This window comes from Oryctolagus cuniculus, chromosome 5 (genome assembly GCF_964237555.1).
Source record: "Oryctolagus cuniculus chromosome 5, mOryCun1.1, whole genome shotgun sequence".
NCBI classification, from domain to species: domain Eukaryota; kingdom Metazoa; phylum Chordata; class Mammalia; order Lagomorpha; family Leporidae; genus Oryctolagus; species Oryctolagus cuniculus.
The window spans coordinates 81,050,344-81,064,298 of NC_091436.1; positions in this window are offsets into that span (position 1 = coordinate 81,050,344).

Below are 13,955 nucleotides of genomic sequence, written 5' to 3' on the forward strand. Positions count from 1 at the left end.
GGATTTCAGACTTTAGGATGAAGTTTAGCTCATTTCAAAATTTGTAGTGATCCAGAGCTTGGAAGAGAAAAAGGTCCTTGTATACCATATGCCAAGTTGCTGACTCCTAGCCCTAGCTTTGAGCACTCAGTGATAGCCAAGAGAAGTTGTTTCCATGGGCATTGTTAGAGCAAGCAACAGTAAGTCCAAAAGAAACAAGAAAAGCCGTGAATATTCATCATAGTGAGAACAGACTTAAGGTCCATACATTGTCACATTGTCCTCTACACATTAGGAATCGGGGACTGGTATGTGTACTCTGGATTTATCCCAAAGACAGCATTTGTGCATGTGCCTGTGTGCAGTAGAACGACTGACTAAAATAAAAAAAATGATTCACTACAATAAGATCACCACACAAATTACAAAAGACAAATTCTACCAACAGAATTTAATAGCTAATTCTGAAAGGGAAGGATGAGGCAAACAGAATCTTCCCTCTATGAGACATCACTCTGGGAAGGGAGACAGATGGGCATCAGTCTAACAGCCTTCTCTGTTGCTCACAATTTCTTTCCACTTATAATAGCTGAGCACTATAACCTCATGTGTACATGGTCAGGAATTTGTCCAGATCACAGTCATATTCCAGGGGATGAGAAGAGTCCCTGATTTATAGCATGTGTGCAATTAACACAATTAATTGTGGGTATTAACTTCATTGTTAAGATGCTGGCATCTTAAATCTTAATATTTATCCTAACTGATTAAAAACACAATGAAATAAAACTTAGGATAACTATTTCAAAAAATCAGAAAACTGATGCTAAAAAGAGTGCTGTAGCTCTCCATGTGCATGTAGCTGGTAAGTGCCAGAGTTAGGAATCTAAGGCTCAGAACAGTTGTATAAGGTTTCCTACTTCAGTCAAACATTTGCCTTTTAAATACCATTTACATATAAACACTTTGAAACTGAGATGTGAAAAAACAAGGTGTGATCTTTAGCTAATATGGGTCAATCTGAACATCTGAAATAAGGAGAAACATTGTCATTCAATCCACCTAAAATGCCAATGCCCTTAAAGACAGAGCTATTAGTCATGCAAATATGAAGTTCCCAGGATAGTGAGAAGCCTGCTTAACAAAGCAGCAGGTCTCATGTGGCATGCTTCCTTCCAAGACTGGGTTGGCTGCCCTCCATTCTCATATAAGCTGCCAGGCTGTAGACCCCTGAAGAGCTAAACATCTATAACTCCTGTGACAATGGTTCTGCAACAAGGAGACTACACACTGAATTCAAACTTTCCATCTTTTCAGATACTCTGATTACTATATATTAAGTGATGGTTGAGCATCTAAATGTTTTTATTTATTTTTTTTAAATCAGATCTGACGTAGGCTTAAAAACAGTCCTGCCATTTCTTTTCCTAGGAAATACATGGAATAAGATACAGTGGTATGGAGGAATCATCCCTTAATTTGAACAAGATGAAAAGTGTATTTTCTTGAAATGAAAGTTTTCCAGGGCTTAAAAATATTTGCTCAGCATTTCAGAAATCTATAAGAAAGTGGTTAAATTTATGCTTTATGAAAGTCTCATATTATAAAATGAGTTATAAATTAAACCCAAAATACTGACTATATGTTGTCATCTCCTTTTATCTTTTCTCTCATTTTTTTATTAATATCCTCTTATTTTTACTGGTGTACAGAATATCTGTCTAATACATCTTTCTATGATAAACATTGATTTTTGAAGAAAGAAAAATAAAGTTAAATAAATGATACACACAATAACATTTTTCTTATTTATAATGTAAAGTCAGAGATGCACTGTTTCTATACTTGATCTTAGCCAAAAGACTGAGAAGCGATATGCACTCTTTTAATATTGATTAAAATGGGAATGAAAAATGCCTTAGTTTTTACATTGGACTGTGATTCCTATTTTTATTACTAAAATTAAGAATCCAAAATCTATTAAAGACAAAAAATAAAATTCAGAAAACAATATGTATAAAATGTAAATAGGTTTATTAATTTCACAGTTATCAATTTAACTACTTATAGAATACTAAAATGCATTAGTACTGATATTTGTTTTCTTATGATTGTAAAAAACGTTTTCTAGAAGTCAGTTCCTGTCCCCTAGCCTAGGGGCTGGAAGTTTTTAAAAATTTTTAAATTTACTTTCAATTTATTTGAAAGAAAGAGAAAGAGGTGTATATAGAGAGAGCAAGTTTCCATTGCTGATTCACTCCCCAAATGCCCACCACAGCCAGAGCTATGTGAGACCAAAACCAGGATCCCATAGGTCAATCCAAATCTCCCACATGGGTGGCAGAGACCCATTACCTTGCTGCCTCTCAAGGTGTCCATTAGCAGGAAACTGAATGAATGTACCAGTCACTCCGATACAGGTGCAGATGTCTCCAATAGCAACTGAGTCACTGTGCCACAATGATTCTTTTATAAAAAGCTAGAGAGTAAATATGTTAGGTTTTGTGGGCTATAAAGCAGAGCATTTAAAAAAGTTTACAGAAATAAATGAAATTAAAAGATAAGTTTATTTTGGGGCAAGAAAAAAAGTTTGAAATCTGTGTTGTTTTTTTAAAACATACATTTTCCTGAACTTTTTGAAGATCCCTTATAGGATCTCTGTAGTATATCAGGAATTTGTAAAGAGCATTCTTTTCCTACAGGATGGACCTGGCCAGTGCCCTGCATTTGCCAAATTCTGTATTGTTCCTGTCTAGCTTTGTCTGTGCAAAGCAAAGTTCTAAACCAGTGGTGAGGCTCTCATAGTTCTAGGGAGGATCAAATGTTCTCTGAGAAGTGAGAAAACTAAAATTCTCTGAATTACATAGCTTTTCCTTTTTTCTTTAGAGTTGCATGCATAAGAACTTGCGAATTTCCAAGTGTAGACAATTTCAGGGCCTGCTATGCACTAGCAAAGAGGCTTAGCTCTTCCTCAATACAGTCAGAGAGAGTGAAGACTCACTCTTAAAAGCACATGCAAAAGAACGTCCATTTAGACTGGTGCCATGGCTCACTTGGCTAATCCTCCGCCAGCGGCGCTGGCACACTGGGTTCTAGTCCCGGTCAGGGGGCCAGATTCTGTCCCGGTTGCTCCTCTTCCAGTCCAACTCTTTGCTGTGGCCCGGGAGTGCAGTGGAGGATGGCCCAAGTCTTTGGGCCCTGCACCGTATGGGAGACCAGGAGAAGCACCTGGCTCCTGGCTTCGGATCAGTGCAGTGCGCCAACCACATTGGCCATCGGAGGGTGAACCAACGGAAAAAGGAAGACCTGTCTCTCTCTCACTGTCCACTCTGCCTGTCAAAAAAAAAAAAAAAGGTCCATTTACAGTGAATCATGTATACTGACACACAGCATTCAGCTGGTCTGAATTTCTCCTTTCATTTGGCCAGTATTCATAAAGTTTATGCACATCTCAGGCACCATGTGAGGCCCAGGAATTCAATACAGACTAAACTGCAAGGCTTTTGCCCAAGCAGTCCTGGAAGCACACAAAAGGAGGTTAAAAAAAATAAACACGTGTGCACTGGAGGAAATAAATGGGCCCATATAACAGCAAGTAGCAAAGTCTAGGGGTGAGCAGTATTTGCTTCTTAAAACACAGTGGTTGTAGATTGATTATTGAACTCAAATATAGCAGTTCCTCCCAAAGTAATTCAACAATATTCATTCAAATTGAGGTCCTATGTATGAAAAGGGGATACTTTTTTTTTTTTTTCATTTTGAATGAAGACATTCATTGGTTTGATTCTGGAGTGCTGTCAGGGAAGAGTGCTTACCATACTAAATATTGCATGGAAGTTACCAGCCTCTAATGTGAAATTTGTCAGGAAGAAACAACAACTGCCACGGAGCTTCTATAACTCTTTCTAGTAATCTTCAAAATTTTCACAGAAAGATCTCAGTAGTTTACACCAATTCTCAGTAAAAGTACAATAACCAGGGGCACTATTATATATTCAGTGAGAGTACTTTAACCAGTGGCACACTGGGTTAAGCCACTGCCAGCAATGCCAGCATCTCCTATTATCAGAAACCCAGTCTGAGTCCCAACGTTCTGCCTCTGATTCAGTTCCCTGCTAATATACCTGGAAAACCATCAGAAAAACCACCCACGTACTTTAAGTTCCAGACTCCTGCACTGGGGCAGCCCTAGGTTGTTGTGGCCATTTGGAGAGTGAACCAGCAGATGGAAGAGCTCTTTTTCACTCTCTCTCCTTCTCTCTGTTACTCTACCTTTCAAATAAATTTTTTAAAAAGATCCTTGGACCTCTTCCCCACATGGGAGACCCAGAAGAAGTTCCTGGCTCCTGGCTTCGGATCAGGCCAGCATTGGCCTTTGCAGCCAATTTGGAGTGATTCAGCAGATGTAAGACCTCTCTCTCTCTCTCTGTCTCCCTGTCTCCCCCTTACCCTGCCTTTCCTTCTCTCTCTAACTCTGACTTTCAAATAAATAAATAAATATTTGAAAAAAAATGAGATAACCAGGGGCCGGCACGGTGGTGTAGTAGGCTAAGTCTCTTCCCGCAGTGCCAGCATCCATTTGTGTCCTGGCTGTTCCACTTCCGATCCAGCTCTCTGCTATGGCCTGGGAAAGCAGTGGAAGATGGTCCAAGTCTTTGGGCCCCTGTACCCATGTGGGAGATTGGGGAGAAGCTCCTGGCTTCAGATTGACTTAACCCTGGACTTTTCGGCCATTTGGGAAATGAACTAGCAGATGGAAGACCTTTCTCTCTGTCTCTCCCCTTCTTTGTCTGTAACTCTACCTCTCAAATAAATAAATAAATAAATAGCATATTTTAAATATATATACTTATATATATAATTATAAAACCTCTACATTTAAAATTATGTGGTATATTAAAAGTGTTATTCAAAAAGCAGTAGGACAAAACAAACTATCCAGAAATAGACCCAAGTGAAAATGTAATGATTCTGTGATAAAGATGATATCTTGAATCAGTTGGGGAACCTATAACTCTCAAATAAATAAATAAAATCTTAAAAAATGAAATAACAGGTAATGTTATTGAGAATAGCAGATTTCTGAACGTGATCCATTCTAAGGTAATGCTATTGAGAAAATTTCATGAACTTTATGAAGATTATTCTATACATTTCCCAGTGCACTATGAAGAATTAGAAAATGTCCAAAAGTCCTCCAAAATACGTGCAGTTAATTTGATGTCCCCAAATTCATATGCTATGTTTTTTCACATTCTTACCAGTTTACAATACATTAACCTATGATAGATTACCTCACCTTCTTTGTAAATTAGCAGGCATTTATGTCATAATATTTCACTTCCTTATTATTGAATTAATTCAGATCATAAAACTTATTATAACCAATATTCATTCTAAGCTGATATATCTTGCTTTACATATCACTGAATTAAATTTGCTTCAAATATAATCTTAGATAATCAAAATAAGGTAGAACACATAGTTTTTCTGCAGTAAATATTGCCTCATAGACTTTATGGAGTTCTTGAGGTACAAGTTTAGGTTTTAAGAAAGTTGTGTACATCTCAAAGGAGAAAAAGGGAAAAATCACCATGATCAGGTTTTAAAATAAGGCATTTACAATGAAAGCGAAAGCAATGTGACAGTTTGAAAATGAAGAGCAAGCCAGATCTTCTCAAATATAATAAGCTTTAGAGAAAAAAAAAACTAGAAAACTTTTATTTTCACAGAACTAGATTATAACTATAAATGGCTGCTTGGTATAAAACTGAGTAGAGAGAAAGTTATAGGAAAGTCAGCAAAACATTTTTGGCTTACAGATATTATAAGACAGGCCTATTTGAATCATTATTAGATCCTAGATAGAATGAAATGTAATACCTGAGTTTTATTTCTGGTGTATCACAGGGCTCTTTTTTTCCTTCCCTTCTGTTTCTATGAAGAGGAATGTCCCAGACTCCCACAAGGCCTTTTGACTCTGGCACTCATTCATACATTAGGATTTTTTTTTTTTGGTTCTTCTTTTTCTCTTTCTGTTTCTTTTTCTTTTCTTCTCTTTTGCTTTTGCTTTTGATTTTGGCAGCCCATGCGTAAGAATCAAGCCCCATACTCTCCTGTATGTTAGCCTCACAAGGATACTGGGTGGAAAAATCTATCTAAATCAGGGAGGAAATATTAGGCAATTTCTCAAATCTGTCATTTCTTTTTTTTAAATGAAGTTATCTTTTGATTCTATTTTCCATGAACTTTTTTTAAAGATTTATTTTGCTTTTTTGCAAAGCAATTTACAGAGCGGGAGAGACAGAGAGAGAATGAAGTCTACCGTTCATTGGTTCACTTCCCATACAGCTGCAATAGCGAAGCTGAAGCTAGGATCCAGAAGCCATCTTCTACTGCTTTCCCAGGAGCATTAGCAAGGGCTGGATTGGAAGTGGAGCAGCTGGGACTCAAACCTTCGTCCATATGAAATGCCCATGTTGCAGGCGGCAGCTTAATCCCCTATCCCGCAATGTAAGCCCCAAATCATTTTTTTCTATATCAGTCTGTATCCTGCATCTCAGCTGGGTCTGAATTGGTGAAAGAGAAGGTGTCATATACTTGTCCCATCACACCCAGCATCAGAGGGGGCTCTGCTAGGCTTAAAATTAGGAAAACTGGATTCCACTTTGACTTAACCTATCACCTTATTTAAGGGCTCCTCCAACTTCTCCAAATTTTATTTTGCTTAGCAGCAAAGTTTGTACTGGATGATTCCATAAGGTTATTATTGTTAATCAATAAAGCAACCTACAGTGGCATCTCATTCCAGCAACATCTTATTAAAACTAGAAAGATATTCTATAAAAATCAAATATAGCTAACATTAGCTGGGTGGTAACTATGTGCCAGCTACTCTACTGAACATTGTTTCCACCCACTCACTGAATTTTCACAATAATCCTGTAAGGTATAGGTCTTAGCTTCTTCCACTAATGAAGAATCAGAGTTTAAGGATCAAGCATCCACTTAAAGTTTATACTGATACTAAAAAGGATTTTGATTTGACTTCATACAGGTCAATATGGGTTCTTTTTTTAAAGATTTATTTTATTTATTTGAGAGTTTACAGAGAGAGAGATAGAGACAGAGAGAGAGAGGTCCTCCATCAGCTGGTTCACTCCCCAGATGGCCACAACTGCCGGAGCTGTACCAATCTGAAGCCAGGAGCCAGAAGCTTCCTCCGGGTCTCCCACGTGGGTGTAGGGGCCCAAGAACTTGGGCCATCTTCCACTGTTATCCCAGGCCACAGCAGAGAGCTGTGGAAGAGGATCAGCCAGGACTAGAACCGGCACCCATATGGGATGCCCGGTGCTTCAGGCCAGGGCTTTAACCCACTGCTCCACAGTGCTGGCCCCCAGGTCAATATGTGTTTTTGTTTTGTTTTGTTTTGAGGCAGATTTAGACAGTGAGAGAGAGACAGAGAGACAAAGAGAAAGGTCTTCCTTTTGCCATTGGTTCACCCCCCAAATGGCCGCTACAGCCGGCGTGCTGCGCCCATCTGAAGCCAAGAGCCAGGTGCTTCCTCCTGGTCTCCCATGCAGTTGCAGGACCCAAGGACCTGGGCCATCCTCCACTGCACTCCCGGGCCACAGCGGACAGCTGGAATGGAAGAGGAGCAACTGGGACAGAATCCGGCGCCCCAACCAGGACTAGAACCCAGTGTGCTGGCGCCACAGGCGGAGGATTAGCCTAGTGAGCCACAGCGCCAGCCCATCAATATGGTTTTAAAATTCACATGTTCTGCTCACAAATAGCCTTACCACAAACTTTCTTTTGGTACTTTTTATATGTAAGTTAAAGGAATTGAAATATTGATATTAGGCACATGATTTGTTCTGCAAAGCATATATTTTATTCAAGAATTATATTTCATAAATTTGTATGTACATATACAGATTAATATAGTAAAATTTGCATCTATATGCTATATACCATATAATACACAAACATTGCATATTCATTACATATGTATAAATCTACATTAGTAATATATTATGAATATATATGTATTTTTCTTTTTACTTTTGTGAATTGTCTTTTCTTGGCTCAATAAAAATCTTTGAAATGTGTGTCATTACTAACTTCATAAATGAAAAACATTAGAAAATAATTGTACCTCATAACTTATTATGAGTATCTTAAAGAAATCCCAGTTTAGATTTAAATCACAAAAAAAATGTGTAGAAATAGAAAATTGGTAACATTTTCTCATATTAATGTCTTCTTTGAGTATTAGATATTTTCATGTTTTTTTTAAAAAAGATCTGGAATTCACAAAATATCTAAATCTAATAAAATTGGGGAGTCTATCAACTTTCATTTTTAGTAAGCATTAATTATATTTCATACTTAGAGTTTTTAAATTTTGCATGACGTTAATTTTCTTTTGCACTCCAAAATTAGTAAACTATTCCTGAAGCATTTGTGTATTTGCTAAAGCAGTAAAGCACAGTGCTTGAATAATGGTGAGCTTTACTTCCTTCCAGAAAGGCAGAATAACTTAGTTTATGCTTCCTTTTATGTAAATCCATTTTGGATTCAAAGGTAATGTGATCTGTAATTAAAATGCCTGAAACAAAAAAATGCACCATAAAAAACTGTTGTGGAGCATCAGCCTGGCAAAAATCATTATAGAATTACAGCCAACATATTTGTATTATACTAGAGAAAAGACCCAACATAAAAAAAAAAAAGCTTTATGTTGTGTAAAGCAAACTAGAAGCATGAGTCTGACAAACTGAATTCTCATTTCCTGTCTGACTCACTACATGTAAATGTCAAGGTGGGATTGTGGGCTATCCTAGCCTCAGTTTCCTCCATCTCCCCCCTCCAAAGATTCTGTGTGAGTTTCTGAAAACTTCCTGAAACATGCAAAAAGCTCAACAAATCATAGTGATTTTATCAATGAGACTGTGACATAATATATTATGTTCATATATTTCTAAACAGATGCTAATAGAGTCTCATAATTCCCACTAGATTATAAGGAATAATCAATAGCTATATAATTCAAACAAAACAAACCTTTTCACTACAAAGCATTAATACAGTCATAGTCTGCCCCTTGTCCTAAGCGTTCACACAGTTCTTCCTAGTCGTTGTGTGACAACAAAGTCACTCCTTAAAAATAATAAAAATGTGGCCGGCGCCGCAGCTCACTAGGCTAATCCTCCGCCTTGCGGCGCCGGCACACCGGGTTCTAGTTCCGGTCGGGGCGCCGGATTCTGTCCCAGTTGCCCCTCTTCCAGGCCAGCTCTCTGCTGTGGCCAGGGAGTGCAGTGGAGGATGGCCCAAGTGCTTGGGCCCTGCACCCCATGGGAGACCAGGATAAGTACCTGGCTCCTGCCATCAGATCAGCGCCGCGCGCCGGCCGCGGTGACCATTGGAGGGTGAACCAATGGCAAAAGGAAGACCTTTCTCTGTCTCTCTCTCTCACTATCCACTCTGCCTGTCAAAAAAAATATAAATAAATAAAAAAATAATAAAAATGCAAATCCTATTACTGCTTAAACCTAAAGAATCTTACTTGGAAAATATGATAAAAGTGAAATACTACATACTCAACAGTTTACATTACACTGAGGCATGTCTAGATGTTCATGGGCTTAATAAATATTTTCAGAGTAATATTTGCTATGTAAGTTCTAAAATGTGTTAAGCTGGTCATTGTCATAGAACTAATAGTTGTGTTTTTTATAGACAAATATAAATCCACCTATGTATTCAATAACTTTGACGAGCTAGTGTGAAAGATTTTGGAATATCAAGGTAATGACAAGATATTTATATGCATACATATCCTCAGGGGAAAACTTTTTTGATGTAGAGTCATTACTGACCTGATTATAAAATAGTGTCAAAAGCTGTTATGCCCCATTTCCCAGCAAACAGCTTGTCTGATTCTGCCTACAGGATATTACATACCTGGGATTCTAAGTCTATTTAGAATATGCTGAAGCCTACACCTGCCAGGCACACATAAAGGGTTAACTGGGTGAACATACAGTTTGTAATGATCTCTGTAACCGATTGAAGAAAACCATAAAGATAAGACCTTCTGCTAATCCAAGACATGGAGGCATTCAAGAAGCATGTAGTATTCTGTACAAAATCTACATGTAAAAAAAGACATTTTGCTTTTGAAAGGAAATCATTATTATCTTCTGTAATGAGTAGCACTATATTTTGTTGGCACATTTCTTTTTTTTCCCAAGATTTATTTATTTATTTATTTGAAAGTTAGAATTACATAAAGAAAGGAGAGGCAGAGAGAGAGAAGGAGAGAGAGAGAGAGAGAGAGAGGTCTTCCATCTGCTGGTTCACTCCCCAATTGGCTGCAATGGCCAGAACTACATCTATCTGAAGGCAGGAGTTAGGAGCTTCTTCTGGGTCTCCCATATGAGTGCAGGGGCTCAAGGACCTGGGCCATCTTTTACTGCTTTTCCAGGCCATAGCAGAGAGCTGGATTGGAAGTGGAGCAGCTGGGACACAAATCGGCACCCATGTGGGATGCCAGCACTGCCAGAGGCAAATTTACCTGCTTCGCCACAGCACCGGCCCTAGCCTATTTCAATTGTATTTGCTTTGTTTCATTTTTTCCACTTCCTTCTGACTCTGTCTTCCAATTGTCTGTACACAAAATATATACTTAGTGTATGTTCATGTATGACACACTTTTTAGCAGAACAAGGATGTTCACAACTCTAAAAAAACCAAATGCCAGCTTTTGGTATTATACTCTTCCTTTTTATATTTTTTAAATAACACACATACTCTGTTATTTGCACAGATACAAATAGTGCCTATTTTTGTGGAAAGGTTCTTTTACTTTATTAGGTGCAAAAATTTACTAGGTATCTTGTTTTAGATACAGATTTTCTTGGGAGTACCAAGAAATTCTCAAATATGAGATTACTGTATGTTGTAATATTTGATATAACCTCCATGTGCATCAATCCTCAGAGAGATGATGATATCTTTTATAAGATTGGTTGAAAATCAAATGCACATGAAGCAATTTGTAATCCATAAAATGTTCTCTCTGCCCCGGTGCTACCCACCAAGAGGGAATACAATGGATAACTTAATGATTAGAAAAACAGTGATGGTCTTAAACCCAAGTTACTCTTAATCTTTAACATTCAGTCTATGTGTATGTGGGCATGCAGGGAATACATTTTGGAAAATGACCAGAGATAGATCATTTTGCAGCGGAGAAAAGACAGATATAATCTATACAGTCAAATAAGAGGTTCTTCATAAAGTTTGTGGGGAAATGAAATTAAAAGATAATGTGAATATTCCCTTGCATGTTCTTTCCAGAGAGACATGTATTACTGCACATAGTCAGCCTGCATCTGAGTTTCATCACTCTAAATCAAGGATAATCATTGGTACTGCACAGTAGTACTGAAAATTTAAATTTCAAACATGTTTAATGCTTTTAGTATATAAAACTTCTGGTACATGATTGTCTTTCCAAAATATTCATGTTACTTGTTATTCCTTAACTTTCTCCATCATTTAAATTAGACTCAGCAATAATCTACTGAGCACATTCTATGATACCGTGGTAGGCACTGTGGGATACTGCTTCAAGCATCTCAAAACTAAAGGGAAAGATACCCACACAACCTATTCACTCAGATTCACAAACAAGGACACTCAACCAAGCCTTTTTTCTGTTAAAGGTGTCATAATCACCTATTCACTCCTTTTCTACCAACTGAACCCTGACTGGCCATCAGTCACCAGATGTTGTCAAGCCTTCCTCATTAACATATTTTTCACCTATTTCAGTCTTTGCATTGAAGTTGGAACTTGTTTCAATGACACATTCTTTCCTCTCAATAAAACATTCCCTTGTCAATTCTCATCCAAATTTTTGATACTGATTTCTGTTGTTTCCATGAATCTTTCTTTCCTATAGGTCTTATACCTATGAAATGACCTCCAAAACTTGAACTCTCTTAGAAATATATGTCTGCCTACATATATCCTCTGTTGGGAAAGTGAGTTCTTGAAGAACAGGGACTGTCAGACCAAGTTTTGGTTTCCTCTGACTTTAGAATAATACTTTGTTTAGAGAGAATTGAAAAGAGTCACTCAAATGGAATTTGGTACCAACTTCATATTTATCTCATCTATTTAAATACTCCCTTTTTAAAAACTCTTTAAATCTACCCCCAATCTTTGACCAGTGATATTCAATATCATATTCCCTGTTGTTTTTCCAAATTTAGCAATTTCCTTTCATGTGTGTAGCATGAGGCCAATCAGCTCCCTACACTGACCATAGGGGACCCAGGCAATTTGTCACTGATGCAGGAGAAGAGAGCAGGAGTTGGATCAAGGCATTTAGATTTGATGAAATTCAGAACTACCAGGGAGAAACTTTATCCATTGATTGAATGGGATACTATCAGAATACTCTGTATGTTCACAAGAGGAAGCTGATGTCACCAGTCAACATTGATACTCATATGAACAGTCATCTACAATTGAGGTATTCTTATCTGTTCTTGGATAGCAAACTACTCCAAATCTTAGTTGTGGTTTAAAACAATGACACAACCTGAAACTGGTCTCACAAATCTCTACTTTACTTAGCATCAACTTGGGTGGTTTAAAGACTGTGGCAGAAAGCAAATGAAGCCTCATCGGTTTATAAGGCTGGTCAATTAGAACCTTGCCTTTGGCTTTGGGATGAGTACCTTTCTCAAGGTTTCCTTGCATCCTGTTGTCAGGGTTCTAAGGACAGACATCCCAAGAGAAAAAGTTTAAACAAGGCTCCCTTTTATAACATAGCCTAAAAGATCATACAGCATCATCTCTGCTATCTAATAGGCACATTCAGACTTGAGGGAAAGACACTCAGACCCTCTCTCTTCATGAAAGAATGTCAATGTTACAACAAAAAGGAGCATATGGGATGGGGTATCTTTGTGTTCAGTGTTTGGAAAATATAATCTGTTTACAGATTACATTTCACTTCAAGCTTAAAGATGACATCTGCAGGCATGATGCTCTTGTCTTGTGATAATGTTCCCTGCTGCATATTTTGGAATGTGAATTGTTATTATACCAACAGGGAAGAGACTAGGATTATTAAAGATCTTGCCTTGTAAGGTAAGGTTTATACCCTGAAGTTGAGATTAAGACAGTTTACAGCTAACCATAGATAATCTCAAATTGTAGTATGAACACGATGGCACTTATTTAGAGATGCAGTTTTTTGTACTCAGAGATTTCAAATCAGTAAATCTGACTTGGATAAAAAGTATCTGACAAGTATCTTCAGTGATTTTAAGGCAATTGATGTAAGATCCACAGTTTGAGAAACACTGGCTTCTTCAGTGATTTCAGTACATGCCACATGATGAAAATAATACACATTTGTATGAGTCTTTCCAATAAGGAACCAGTGTTTTGTGGAAGGGTAAGATGGAGTGGCAAAATGGTTATGTTGATTGTAAGCTACATACCCAGCTATTCTGATATGGTTTATTTTCTCATTATTATCATCTTGACATTTAGAACCAAGTTAACTGGTGCTTGCCAAATGAGATGTGGAATGTAGGAAATAGTAATTGTTGGATATGGGAAATCTCCATATATATTTCTGCATTTCCAGCTTCAAACCAATTCTGTATGCATTTTTCATAAGAAGAAGTTGGAGTTTAGAAAAGTGAAATTGTACACTGTTAGAAAGCTAGGGATAGATAGCACCAGGATTCAGTCCAAAGATAATTCCTTTTTGTACAGAATACTTCAAAGTTTAGCATCACTGCATAAAATCTAAAATTGGTTTCATATCTGCCATCACCTCCATGAATAATTTACTTAAATACAGACATTCTACAAGGAACATGATCCCCGTCCCCATAATGATTGCCATAAACATGTTTTGTCCTGGAGTCACCTCATCTCTTCAT